Source organism: Mus pahari, chromosome 7 (genome assembly GCF_900095145.1).
Source record: "Mus pahari chromosome 7, PAHARI_EIJ_v1.1, whole genome shotgun sequence".
NCBI lineage: Eukaryota > Metazoa > Chordata > Mammalia > Rodentia > Muridae > Mus > Mus pahari.
The window spans coordinates 88,800,329-88,812,924 of NC_034596.1; the positions used below are offsets into that span (position 1 = coordinate 88,800,329).

The following is a 12,596-nucleotide window of genomic DNA, read 5'->3' on the forward strand; positions in this document are numbered from 1 at the left end:
TGGGAGTGGGTGGGTAGGGGAGCAGGGGCAGGAGTGGGGTATAGGGAACTTTCGGGATAACATTTGAAATGTAAATAAAGAAAATAATAATAAATTAAAAAAAGAAAAGTGTCACCTTAAACTGCAAGGATGTGTGTTAAACTTCACAATTAAATATTGTCAAAGAACTAGCCATGTTGTCAGATGCCCAATTTCGCCCTACCCTGTAGATGTCAAATCCACCTCTACTGACTGTTTATACCCTGTTTTTTCCTTTTTATTGAACAAAATAAAGTAAACATATACAGGTTGGTAAATGCTGTCTTTACGTACATAGAACACAGTGTAATCTCTGAGCCCTATATACAGAGAAGCGACAAAAAGCTAGATTTTAATGTACTACTACAGAGTGGCCTAGCAGCACCCTCCAGCCTTCAGCAGAGCCAGGGATCTTGGAGGGCTTTTCTTTTTTCCCACAGAGCATGCTAGTGGTGTTGAATTCGCTGTTCTTGCGACAAGAAAGGGTAAAAATGAATTTATAACAGAAATGTGGAGGGTTTTTTTCTGTTATTTTATGCTCAAGATACCTTCCCCCAAATTAGTCGAGACCTCAAATAATGTTGAGACCTCAAAAACAGGGCACAGAGAGACAGGGGAGAAAAGGACTGCAGCTTGCTCCCAGGGACTGGAGAAAATTACAAAAATAAAACCAAAATAAAGACGGTTGTCATCCATCAATCTTCTGTGCTCATCATCCTCGCCTTCTGCCTTGCCTTCCTCCCCTTCATCATCATCTTAATCTTCTTCACCTTCATCCTTATCTCCTTCTTCACCAATATCTTCTAATCCTACCTCCTCCTCCTCATTATCATTATCTTCTGCCTCTCCTTGTTTATCATCCATATCTGGAACCAAATAGTATTGCAAGGAATTTGGTCAAACATCATCTTTGATGATTTCTCCTAACTCATCAGCACCTGCATCCGAATGGTCAGTTAGCCAGGTAAAGGCGCTCTCAGGGTTCATGATGCCTCTTCCTGCTGGCCTTACTCTGCATTTGAGTTGAGCATTTTGTCAAATCCAGATTTCTATTTGATTTCGGTGGACTTTGAAGACTTTGAAGATGGGTCACCACCACTCTAATTCAGATGAAATTCTTTGGAAAAACTTTCTTTTCAAAGTAAGGATTTTCATCAAAATAAAAATCTATTCTGTAACCTGATTTAATGTCTTCAAATTCTGTCACTTCAACTCTGCTCAGATAATCCAGAGCCTCCTTGTCTTCCTCCCCAAGTGGTATAGACACTTGTGGGTAGTTGATAAATGTTAACCACAAATTTGTGGTTTTGACAATCATTTCTGGCCTCTTCTGAAAAATATGGTTGGCGGAGTTTGTTATATTTTTGTTCTACTTTCAACATTTCCTCAGTGGCTTCTTCATTGTCTGTTTAATTCATTTTGTACTTCATCAATGCACTCAATTTTTACTTGTTCTTCTTTCTCTCCTGTCAGCAGGCCAGGAGAGGCCTACTTGTCCTCCAGCTTTCAGGCAGCAGCCAGTATGGGTTTCTTGGACTGAGGCTGGATTGCAGATTGCCATTTTGTTGCCGTTGGCCTGAGGGAGGTGTCAAGGAGACAGAGGCCAGAGCTCAGATGTTCACAGCAGGAAGAAACTCTCAAGAATTCAATTTTTTCTTTTTAAAAATTTTTATAATTATTTACATTTCAGTTGTTGTCATGCTTCCCTGGCCTGCTTCCCACAGTTCCTCATCGCATTCTTCCCACCTTGCCTCCAAGAAGGTGCTCCCACGCTACCAGACCTCTCTCCCTTCCCCAGGGCCTCAAGTCTCTCAGGGATTAAGCACATCTCCCACTGAGGCTAGGCCAGGCAGACCTCTGCTATATATGTGCCAGGGACTTTGGACCAGCCTGTATATGCTCCTGGTTGTTGGTTCAGTCTGAACGAGCTCCATGGGGTCTGGGTTAAGTAAGACTCCTGGTCCCTCTATGGGGTTGCCCTCCTCTTAAGCTTCTTCAATCCTTCCCCTAATTCAGTCATAGGGGTTCCTGCTTCTGTCTCAGTCAGTTGATGGTAGGGTCTCTCAGGAGACAGCCATGCCAGGATCCCATCGGTAAGCACATCATAGCATCATTAATAGTTTCCAGCCTTGGTACCCACCCATGAGATGGTTCCTAAGTTACATCATTCATTGGACCACCTTTCCTTCAGGTTCTTCTCTATTTGTGTCCCCGCATTATTTTTAAGACAGGAGCAATTCTGGGTCAGAAATTTGGATCATGGCTTAGTAACCCTTTTCCTCCTCTTGAGGCACTATCTATCTACTGAGGGTGGGCTCTTCAAGTTCCCTCTCCTTATTGTTGAGCATTTTAGCTAAGGTCACCCCCACTGAGTCCTGAGAGTTTGTTACCTTTCTGATCTCTGGTATTTTCTATAGGGTCCCCCTACCTCCCACCCTTGAGGCTGCTTATTTCCATTTATTTTCCTGGTCCTCTGGACTTCTTCCCTATTCTCTCCCATAACTGATCCTGTTTCCCTTTGCCTTCCCCCTCCTCTTTCCCACCAAGGTCCCTACCTACTCTCCTCTGCCTCCCAAGATTATTTACTTCCCCCTTCTAAGTGGAATTGAAGCATCCTCAATTGGGCCTTTCTGCTTGTTATGCTTCTTAAGGACTGTAGGTAGTATCCTAGCTATTAGGAACGTTTAGCTAATAACCACTTATCAGTGAGTTCATAACATGCCTGTCTTTTGGGGTCTGAATTATTTCCCTAAGGATGATATTTCTACTTCCATCCATTTGCAAAATTCATGATGTCCTCATTTTTTTAATAGCTGCATAGTATTCCATTGTGTATGAACGACATTTTCTGTTTCCGTTCTTCCATTGAAGGACATCTGCGTTGTTTCTAGCTTCTGGCTACTATAAATAGCAGATTATTTTTCTTTGTTTGTTTGCTTGCTTTAATTTGTTTGGTTGGTTTTGTGACAGGGATTCTCATTGTTAGGGCTCTTCTTATTAGATTAGGGTGGGTAGGAAGAAGAAAGTCCCCAAAATTCACTTCTGATCACTTCCTCAGCAGCTTAACTAAAAGTGTGCTTGACCAGGTCCTATTAATTTATAAGGGTTCTGAGAATCAAATTCAGATGCTCATTCTGTGCTTGGAGGCACTTTCCTGACTGAACAATCTTCCAAACCAGTCCTTTTGTTATTGGAAATGGAAAGGAAATTATGCATAACTTCTGGCATGATCAATTTATTATTATTTTCATATACCAGGCTCTAAGAAGGCAGATATTATACAAAAAACTACACTTTGTGCTATGAAGGAACTCTAAAGCAGCAAGCATTTGGTGAACTTTATTAATAATGTTATTGTTTTTAATTAAAATAAATCATATTCGTTCACCTTGAAAGTTTATTGTAAAATAAAAGTCATTCTGCATTCCTCACTCAGAAAAGTTTTACCATTATCTCACTTTATATAATGCATTTGTTATTGAAAATTCAAAGCAATACATGTAAGTGAATGATGCCTTTTGTGTGATTCATAATTTAATCACTTCTGGTTTCACTAGTCTTTGAACAAATACGGTGCCTATTCCACACAGGAACATATTCATATACTTCAGGTACTTAGCTTATATTTTTCATTTCTAGCTATGCATTTTATGTATTGCATGCAATAATTGCTTCTAGCAATGTAATGCCTTACCACCTTAACATAATCATAGCTCAGTTACTTAATATTTTTACATGACAGTGCCTGTCCTAGGATGACTATTGTGCTGCATATTATTATATTTCTCTCTATTCATCCCATTGTGCTTTGAAGATGTGTACAATAGAACTGGCTTCTATCTGCTAAGCAATTAAATGGAGTATTATAAACAGGATGGAGTGTTAGAAGAGCCTGCCAATTTACTTACAGAATTTGTGCTTAGCTGAGATGCAGTCAGTGCCCTAAGCTCTCTAGGAAAACACACACACACACACACACACACACACACACACACACACACACACACACACGACATTTTGTGTAAAACAATGAGAGGCAGCGTGCTTCCTTTATGAGGTCTGATATTGATTCTCTGCTCATTAGGTGGCTATAATTATATGCGCCATCCAATGAGGTTTGACAGTGTAAAAAGACATGGAAACAAGAAACATCAAAACATCCCACCACTATTAAGTCCCTTTCAGAAAATTTGTTTCCACTGTCTGCTGATCACGTTCAAATAGAAAGATAATACAATCTGGCAATTCGATTAGGAGTTCTAGTCAAAGATCAAAAAAGTTTTCTCCCCTCTTTTTGTCTATTCCTCTACCTCTGTCTCCATTCCTCACCCCTCCTCTGGAAAAAAAATTCTCTGAATCTTTATACAACTTGTATGCATTTATTGTTTCTTCACGTGTCTTGAATAGTATTTATGGGGCTGAGTATTTTGCCATTGATATAGAAGTAGTTTGACATATATAAGATGCCATTTCTTTTGCACTCTGTAGAATATAATGTCTGATAGGCATTCCAATGATAGTCAACCTCAGTGTTAGTTCTATCCTGATTGAATTTCCTGGTTCTTCTGAAACATGAGACTATGTTCATTCAGTTCCGGACACTGTATGTGGAAACTAATTAAAACAACAACGGCATGTTGTTCTGTGGAAGTTACAAACTTAACCTCAAACCATGATTGAAATTCTTGGATTTATTGATATTGATGGCCATACCTTATTTCATACTACAGTACCTTCAAGACTAATTCAGATTAAATTCAAGAAACCACTAGATCAAATTCCTTTATTTTAAGAAGGGAAACTCTATTAATTGACTTTCAATCAGCATAACAAAATATCTGACACTAATTAATTGTATCCACTATTTTATTTGCAGTTTTTCCAGCTGTAAGTCCTGGTGACACAGAGTAGGTGAATTCATGTGAGCCTGTGAGAGGAAGTCTAACACGCCAAGTCAAGAAATAAGGTGAGAAGGATGGGTCAAGCATATTCTCTGTTTAACTATTATCTGCAAGCAATACCAAGCACTTGCAGACAAGCCACTTACCTGTTTGAAGAATACATATTTAATGACCTCATTGTCTTCTCCCAGTGTTCACCTTTTTGATATCACTACCTTCTAATAGCACCAACATGGAGACAAAATACTCAAGACAGGGCATCAAAACAAAAGGAAAACAACACGTACAGTCAAACCTAAGTATAAAATTGACAGTATTTTAACACAGTTTGGTATTCTCAATTACTAGACCTGATTTTATTTATGAGCTATCCAATACATAGTGCTTTATGATAAAAGCCACATACATACACCTGAAGGCCTGAAGAGGGCATCAGATCACCTTATAGATGGTTGTGAGACACCACATGGCTACTGGGAATTGAACTCAGGACCTCTGGAAGAGCAGCCAATGCTCTTACCTGCTGTGCCATCTCACCAGTCCTCAATTTTATTTCTTATGAAATTGCATAGGGGAAAAAAAGCTTCCAGAACAGAGTTTTATAGTATTGCAATCATCATGAGAAATACTCTATCCACTTCATTTCAGACCCTTCTTTTCTAGTCAGTATGCCTGTACGTTGGGTTTAATATTCTGTACATATTTGTGAAAATATTTTTTAATTCTACTTTACACCATGTATCCATTTGTTTTATTATTTCAAAATGATAATGACTCTTTTGCATCTGCCAATTATCTCCAAAGTATCTAGTATGGAGAGTAAAATCGTACTTAGAAGTTAATGCGAATCTTTAGCAGATGAGCACTTATCAGACGCAGAGAGGCAAGGGCTCCTCATTTGCAGTCATATACTTTTCCCTTTCTTTCTTTGGCTGGTCACCCCTTCCACTTCTCACCCAAGTGTACAAGACTGTCTCATCCAAGTCATCACTCATGGGCCCTCATTCCTTTCATCTCCCAAATATAAATCAGACTTGGGTTTCTTTTTATTATTATTATTATTAGATATTTTCTTTATTTGCATTTCAAATGCAATCCCGAAAGTTCCCTATATCTTCCCCCCAACCCTGCTCCCCTATCCACCCACTCCCACTTCTCAGCCCTGGTCTTCCCCTGTACTGGGGCATATAAAGTTTGCAAGACCTAGGGGCCTCTCTTCCCAATGATGGCTGACTAGGCCATCTTCTGCTACATATGCAGCTAAAGACACGAGCTCTGGGGGTACTGGTTAGTTCATGTTGTTGTTGCACCTACAGGGTTGCAGTCTCCTTCAGCTCCTTGGGTACTTTCTCTAGCTCCCCCATTGGGGCCCTGTGTTCCATCCAATAGCTGACTGTGAGCAACAGACGGGTTTCTTCTTGTTCTGTTTAGTTATTTTCTTTCCATATGGCACTAAAACTATATCACATAAAATTCTGATGACACCAGCGTACATAATTATGTTATGTCTGTCCCATTAAATGATAAAATATTTTGAAAGAAAGAAAAGATATACTTTGTCTTTATACTTGTAATGTCTGCTGCAATGTCTGGTGACAAATCAGCATCCTACAGACAGGAATAGCTAAGATAAAAAAACTCGACTGACAGCACATGGTGGTGAGAATGTGGAGAAAGAGGAACATGCTTCCATTGCTGTTGGGATTATAAACTAGTACAATGACTCTGGGTATCAATCTGGCTGTTCCTCAGAAAAAATGGGAATAGTTCTATCTGAAGACTCAGCTATACCACACCACAAAAGCTGCTCCAGCATACTACAGGGACATGTGCTCCACTATGTTTATAGTAGTCTTACTTATAATAGCCAAAGCTGGAAACAACCAAGATGCCCCTCTACAGAAGAATGGAGACAGAAAATGTGATTAATTTACAAAATGGAATACTATTCTGCTATTAAAAACGAGGACATCATGAAATTTGTAGGCAAATGGATGGAACTAGAAAATATCATCTTGAGTGAGGTAACCCAGACCCAAAAGGTCATGCATGCTATATACTCATTGATAAGTAGATATTAGCAAAAAGGTACAGAATACCTAGGGTACAACTCACAGACCACAAGAGGTTTAAGAAGTAAGGCCCAACTGAGGATACTTCAATCTCATTTAGAAAATGGGTGGTTGGGGGGGGGCAACAAAATAATCAAGGGAGACAGAGGGAGGGAAGGACCTGGATGGGAGAGGGGAGGGGGAGGGTAAAAGGAGAACAGGATCAAGTATGGGGGGGGGGACAGAAGAGAAGCTCAGAGGGCAAGGAGAATAAATGGAAATATGCAACTGCTAGAAGTGGGAGGTAGGGAAGGGGCTTCTAAAAAGACCCAGAGACCTGTGATGTGAGAGACTTTCAGGACTCAATGGGGAATTTGAGCCAAAATGCACAACAATGCGGAGCAGGAACTCAAAGAATATGTCCAGTAGATAGACAGAGCCTCCAAGCACAGGGACACTGTTACCAACCCACAGTCAAAGTTTCTCACTCAGAAATGTTCCTATCTAAAAGAACTGCAGAGGAAAAAAAGTAGTGAAGAGATTAGGGGGAAGTCTGTTCAGTGACCAGCCCAATTTGGGAGCCATTTAGTGGGGAGGCTCCAAGGCCTGACACGATTAGTAATGCTATGACATGCTTGCAGACAGGAGCCTGGCCTGACTGTCTTCTGAGAGCCCCTCCCAGCTGACAGAGGCAGATGCAGATATTATATTCAACCACAGAAGTCGGGGACCCTTATGGAGGAATATAGAAAAATTAGGGGAAGACTGAAGAAGTTGAAGGGGAAGCCGACTCCATAGGAGCACCAGCAGTCTTTTTTTTTTTTTTAATTATATTTTATTTATTTACATTTCAAATGTTATCCCATTTCCTGCTTTCACCTCTAAAAACTCTCTATCCCACCCCTCCTCCCCCTACTACTATAACTGTGTTCCCCCACCCACCCACCCACCTACTTCCACCTCACTGAACTGTCATTCCTCTACACTGGAGCATGGAGCCTTCACATGACGGAGGGCCTCTCTTTCATTAATACCAGAGGTTGCCATCCTCTGCTACATATGCAGCTGGAGCCATGGGTCCCTCCAAGTATATTCTTCAGTTGCTGGCTAGTCCCTGGAAGCTCTGGGGGCTCTGTTTCATTGATATTGTTGTTCTTCCTATGGGGCTGCAAATCCCTTCTGCTCCTTTAGTCCTTTCTCTAACTCCTCCAATGGGGTCCCTGTGCTCAGTCCAATGGTTAGCTGTGAGCAACTGCCTCTCTGTATTTGTCAGGCTCTGGCAACGCCTTTCAGAAGACAACTATTTCAGGCTTGTGTTAGCAAGCACTTCTTGGCATCTGCAAAGTTAACTAACTGGGGCATCTAGGAGCTCCAGAGGCTGAGCCACCAACCAGACACCATACACAGGCTTGTCTGAGGTCCCTAGAATATATATAACGAAGGACTGATTGGTCTAGTTTCAGTGGGAGAAGATGTGACTAATTCTGAGAGACTTGATGCCCCAGGTCTGCCTGGGCAGGTAAAGTGGGAACCCCACCTCAGAGCCAAGGGGGAGGGGGAATGTGACGAGGAACTGTGGGTTAGGGGACAGGAGGGAGACAAGTAAATACATAAAATAATTACTTGAATAAAAAACAAAGAAAAAGCAAAAACGTTTCTACATTTTAGAGCAAGAAACTTTATGGTGAAAATTTTAAAATGGGAAACATTAAATTTACCAATTTCTAAAAATACATAAAAAGAATTTTTCATATAATTTTGTAAATAATAACTTCTAGATATATTATAAAATTTTGTTTTCCACTTAAGTGCAAGGTATTTTGCATTTGTTGTTAACAAACATATTTTTTTCAAACCTCATGAAACTATTTTCTACATACAACTAAACTAGGTATTTTAAAACAAAAAAGTCAATTAAAACAGCTGCTGATTCCACAGCCAATGTTCTCTGAACTACTGCTCTATAGCAAACGATAGCTTGAACTTTATATCAGAAGGTCTAGGCTGCTAATGAGCTTCCACACAAAAGTGTAGTTCAAAGGAAATGAACCAAAGTATCATGACAACCTGCAGTTCCAGATGAAGCTTCATATGTGCATGTAGACAAGTCTAACCTTGTCTTCCAGATTCTAGGTTTTCTCTTCTCCTAGGTGAGTATCCCTATCCTTTTTCATGCAGCCTTAAAACAATATTATAACCTCACTATTGCAAGCCTCAAAATCAGAAAATAATATTTAGTGTTGTTTTATTATAGTTTTATTTAATTTTTGCCTTTAATCTCTGAAAAGAGATAAGGTTAGATCTTCAAAGGCATAGATAATTTTGGTGACCTTGATTCACATTGGGTGTATGGTTTGTCTTGTGGAGTAATTTATCCTGATAAGCATATGCGATCATAAAATCAATAGTTGACATATCTCATCTTATAGGCAACTGACAAAAGGAAAAGCTACCATAAATCGCAACATCTGTAAAATGTAAATTCATAGAGCATAAAAAGTCTTTGAAATAATACAAAGCAGAGTCTAGTCAGAGGCACACAGGGAAGATTGGCAGGATTTATGCTCTAACTATAAACTTAAATACACTAAGGGTGAAGTACCTGATTAAAGTATCTCTGCCTCTCTCCTCTGTATATTCTCTAATATCTTTTTGAAGTAAAGCAAGTGAGGATGCTTCACGCAAGACTAAATTCTGGAAAGTTCCTTCAAATCTTGACTTTGGGAAAATACAAGAAATGCTTTTACTCTTCTGGACATGCAGAAAACCATCAGGTGTTTTCTGCTTTTCAAGAATTAATGCCTCACTCTTGATTTTAACTTTATCAAATAAAACTCAAAAATGATGTACATTTTTGGGTAAGAGAGATACCTCATTTAATAACTTGCAGACATGAGGAGTGGAGCTGTCTTAACACATGGAAAATGTGTTGTACTGATCATGTGAAGATATCTGGGGCTTACTGTGCAGTCCCCCCTAGACGAATCAACAAGCACCAGGTTCACTTATGGATTCTGTCTCAAAAGGTAAGGTGAGGATCTAAAGAGATAACTCAGTGGTTAAAAGCACTGGCTGATTCTCTACAGGGCCTGGGTTTGATTTCTAGTATTCATAAGTAGTCTCATAACTATCTGAAATGTAGTACCAGCAGATCTGATGCCCTCTTCTGGCATAGATACAAGACATTTAAATGTATCATAGACATGTGTAAGAAAAACTAAAATATTAATATACTAAAACACATAGTATACCAAAATAGCTTTCCTACATAGATTAACCATCGCTCCTGCAATCATCTTCAGGAATCTCTAATTTAATAATGTAACATTACTGTATTCATATGTTTATTGAAAATACAAAGTTTAAGACATAGTGAATAGTTGTGTGTATATTTTATAAAAATTATCTTAGTGTTTTCCTTTTTGTGTTTATCCTCTTTTTTTTTTCAAAGTTCTTGTGTTTCCTTCCTATACTCATGTCTCAAAAGACAAACTTGCTCAGTCTTTATAATCTTTTCATACTCTCTCAGACTTTCATGGATGACATCACACCAATACACGTCTTCTACTTCCATCTGTGTCACAGACTTGAAAAATACAAATGTCGGTCAGCCTTTTCTTCTGAGCTGCAGAATACAACCTCTATCATGAACCACTGCATATGAGATTATTGATTTAGAAATTGTCAAGTGTAGGAGACGATGGTCTTATCTGACATATGGGAGGGGGACATTGATCATGTGGAGGCTGGATGCCCCAACATAGGGGGATGCTAGAGTGGTGGGGCAGGAATGGATGAGTGGGTGGAAGAGCATCCTCATAAAGGCAAAGAGGAGGGGGAAGAGGGAGCATGGGATGGGGTGTCTGTGGAGGGGAAACCGAGAAGTGGAATATAAATTGAAATGTATACAAATAAAATGATTAATAAAAAAAAGAAAATTTCAAATGAAGATCAACAACCTGATTTACGGTATTCACACACATGATTCTATATCCCTTTCAAAATTCTATTGAGACCTCCTTGTTCTCTCCTGGTTTTCCAAGACAGCTGTTCTATGAAGTATATATTACAGTCTATCGGTTGAAGCCCCCAAGTTGTGGGCTCACTCAGAGAAATAGAATCTAGCTATGCTTTGGTTAACACTGTAGAGCCATGCCATAGGTGGGAGGCAGGAGGGGAGAATCAGTGTTATCTGATGAAAAAGGCTACTGCTGAAAGATACCTTCAATCTGACCTTTGGATGGAGGCTGACAAACTCTGTTAGATAGTCCTTTATGACCACAGGGGAGGAATAAGAGGATCTTCTAACAAAAAAAAAAAAAAAATGTTGGAGTGTCAAGAAATATTTACTTTGCAAGGAAAGTAGAAAGACATCTTTTCAGGTTCAAAGATGCACATCAATGAAAGGTTCTCAGGACATTCAGCTGAAACTCTGCAGGTTGCCTGAATACCACAGTGACAGGACAAAACTGACAAAAAGAGAAAAGAAGATCCACTTGCCATTTCCTGAGAAAGCTGTTTACTCAGATGGCATAATGGGGATTTCAGGTCTTCACTTTTGAATGTATTCTGAGGTTTAGAAATGGGATTTCCTGAATCTTAAATGCCTTCTGCCAATAAACCATTATGTTTGTCAGAGTTTAACAGCCCCCCTCTGTGTGAAGGTAAGGTAAAGGGAGAGCTTACCTCTGAACTTGATAGCTCCTTTCAAGTTTGCTTCCTTTATGATGGCCTTGCCCTTTTGGAAACACCTTCCCTGACAGCTCTGCAGGTCATCACATTCAAAAGTAATGCTGGGGATTTACAGTGTACTTCATTCTACAGAGCTCCAGGGATAGGAAGGCAAGGAGCAGGTAAATAGAATAGAAGAGATTTGGTAAGATCCTCAGACTTGGCTGCTTGATTTTAACTTTAGAAAGAAGTTATAGCAAAATGAGTATTTCCTTTTCATCCCAGTTCCTTCAAGGATGAGTTTCTAGCCATGTAATTTTGTTTCAAAAGCCACAGTCATTTGAAATGCTGTATCTCATTGAAAGGTTTTTTTTTTTTTATTGCTTTTAATTAAAATTCAGATCTATAAATTTTTAAATGAACAGCAATGATAATTTACAAAGTTTGAGAGATTTTGATCTTCAAATAGTAGCCTCGTATTTAGATTCATTACCTAATACTGAAAGGATTCCACTATTAATTATCACCAGCCTTACATCATCTTCCTTTAGTCATAATGTGAGAGTTACCAGTGAGAATAGTTTACAAAGTATTTTAGCAACTGTTGTGCAGAGAAATGGAGAGAATTCTTCAGTTGCAGTTAAGCTGTCCAAAAACCAGGTCACAGCAAGAACAATTGTAGTTTTTGTGATGCAGATATCTGGTCTAACTTCTTATCATGCTACTGATAATGTGAGGGCCAGTCATTACATTCATTCCAGCATGTCATTTGATTTTTTTATTTTAATTAAACTATAATTCTCCAAATAACTGTTTTCCAGCTTTTTGTTTTGTTGTTTTGTTTTTGTGGAACCTGGAGTTTGAATTTGAATTCCAAAGTCACAGTGGCGGTCTTCATTGTTGTCCTTCATTGTTGTCGTCATTGTCTTCCTCTCCCTCTCCCTCTCCCTCTCCC

The 12,596-nt window shown here is 39.3% G+C and overlaps 1 pseudogene; it reads right to left on the bottom strand.

Moving 5' to 3' along the window:
* Window positions 1-370: 370 nt before the first annotated feature.
* Window positions 371-12,564, bottom strand: LOC110324075 (annotated as a pseudogene).
* Window positions 12,565-12,596: the final 32 nt, after the last annotated feature.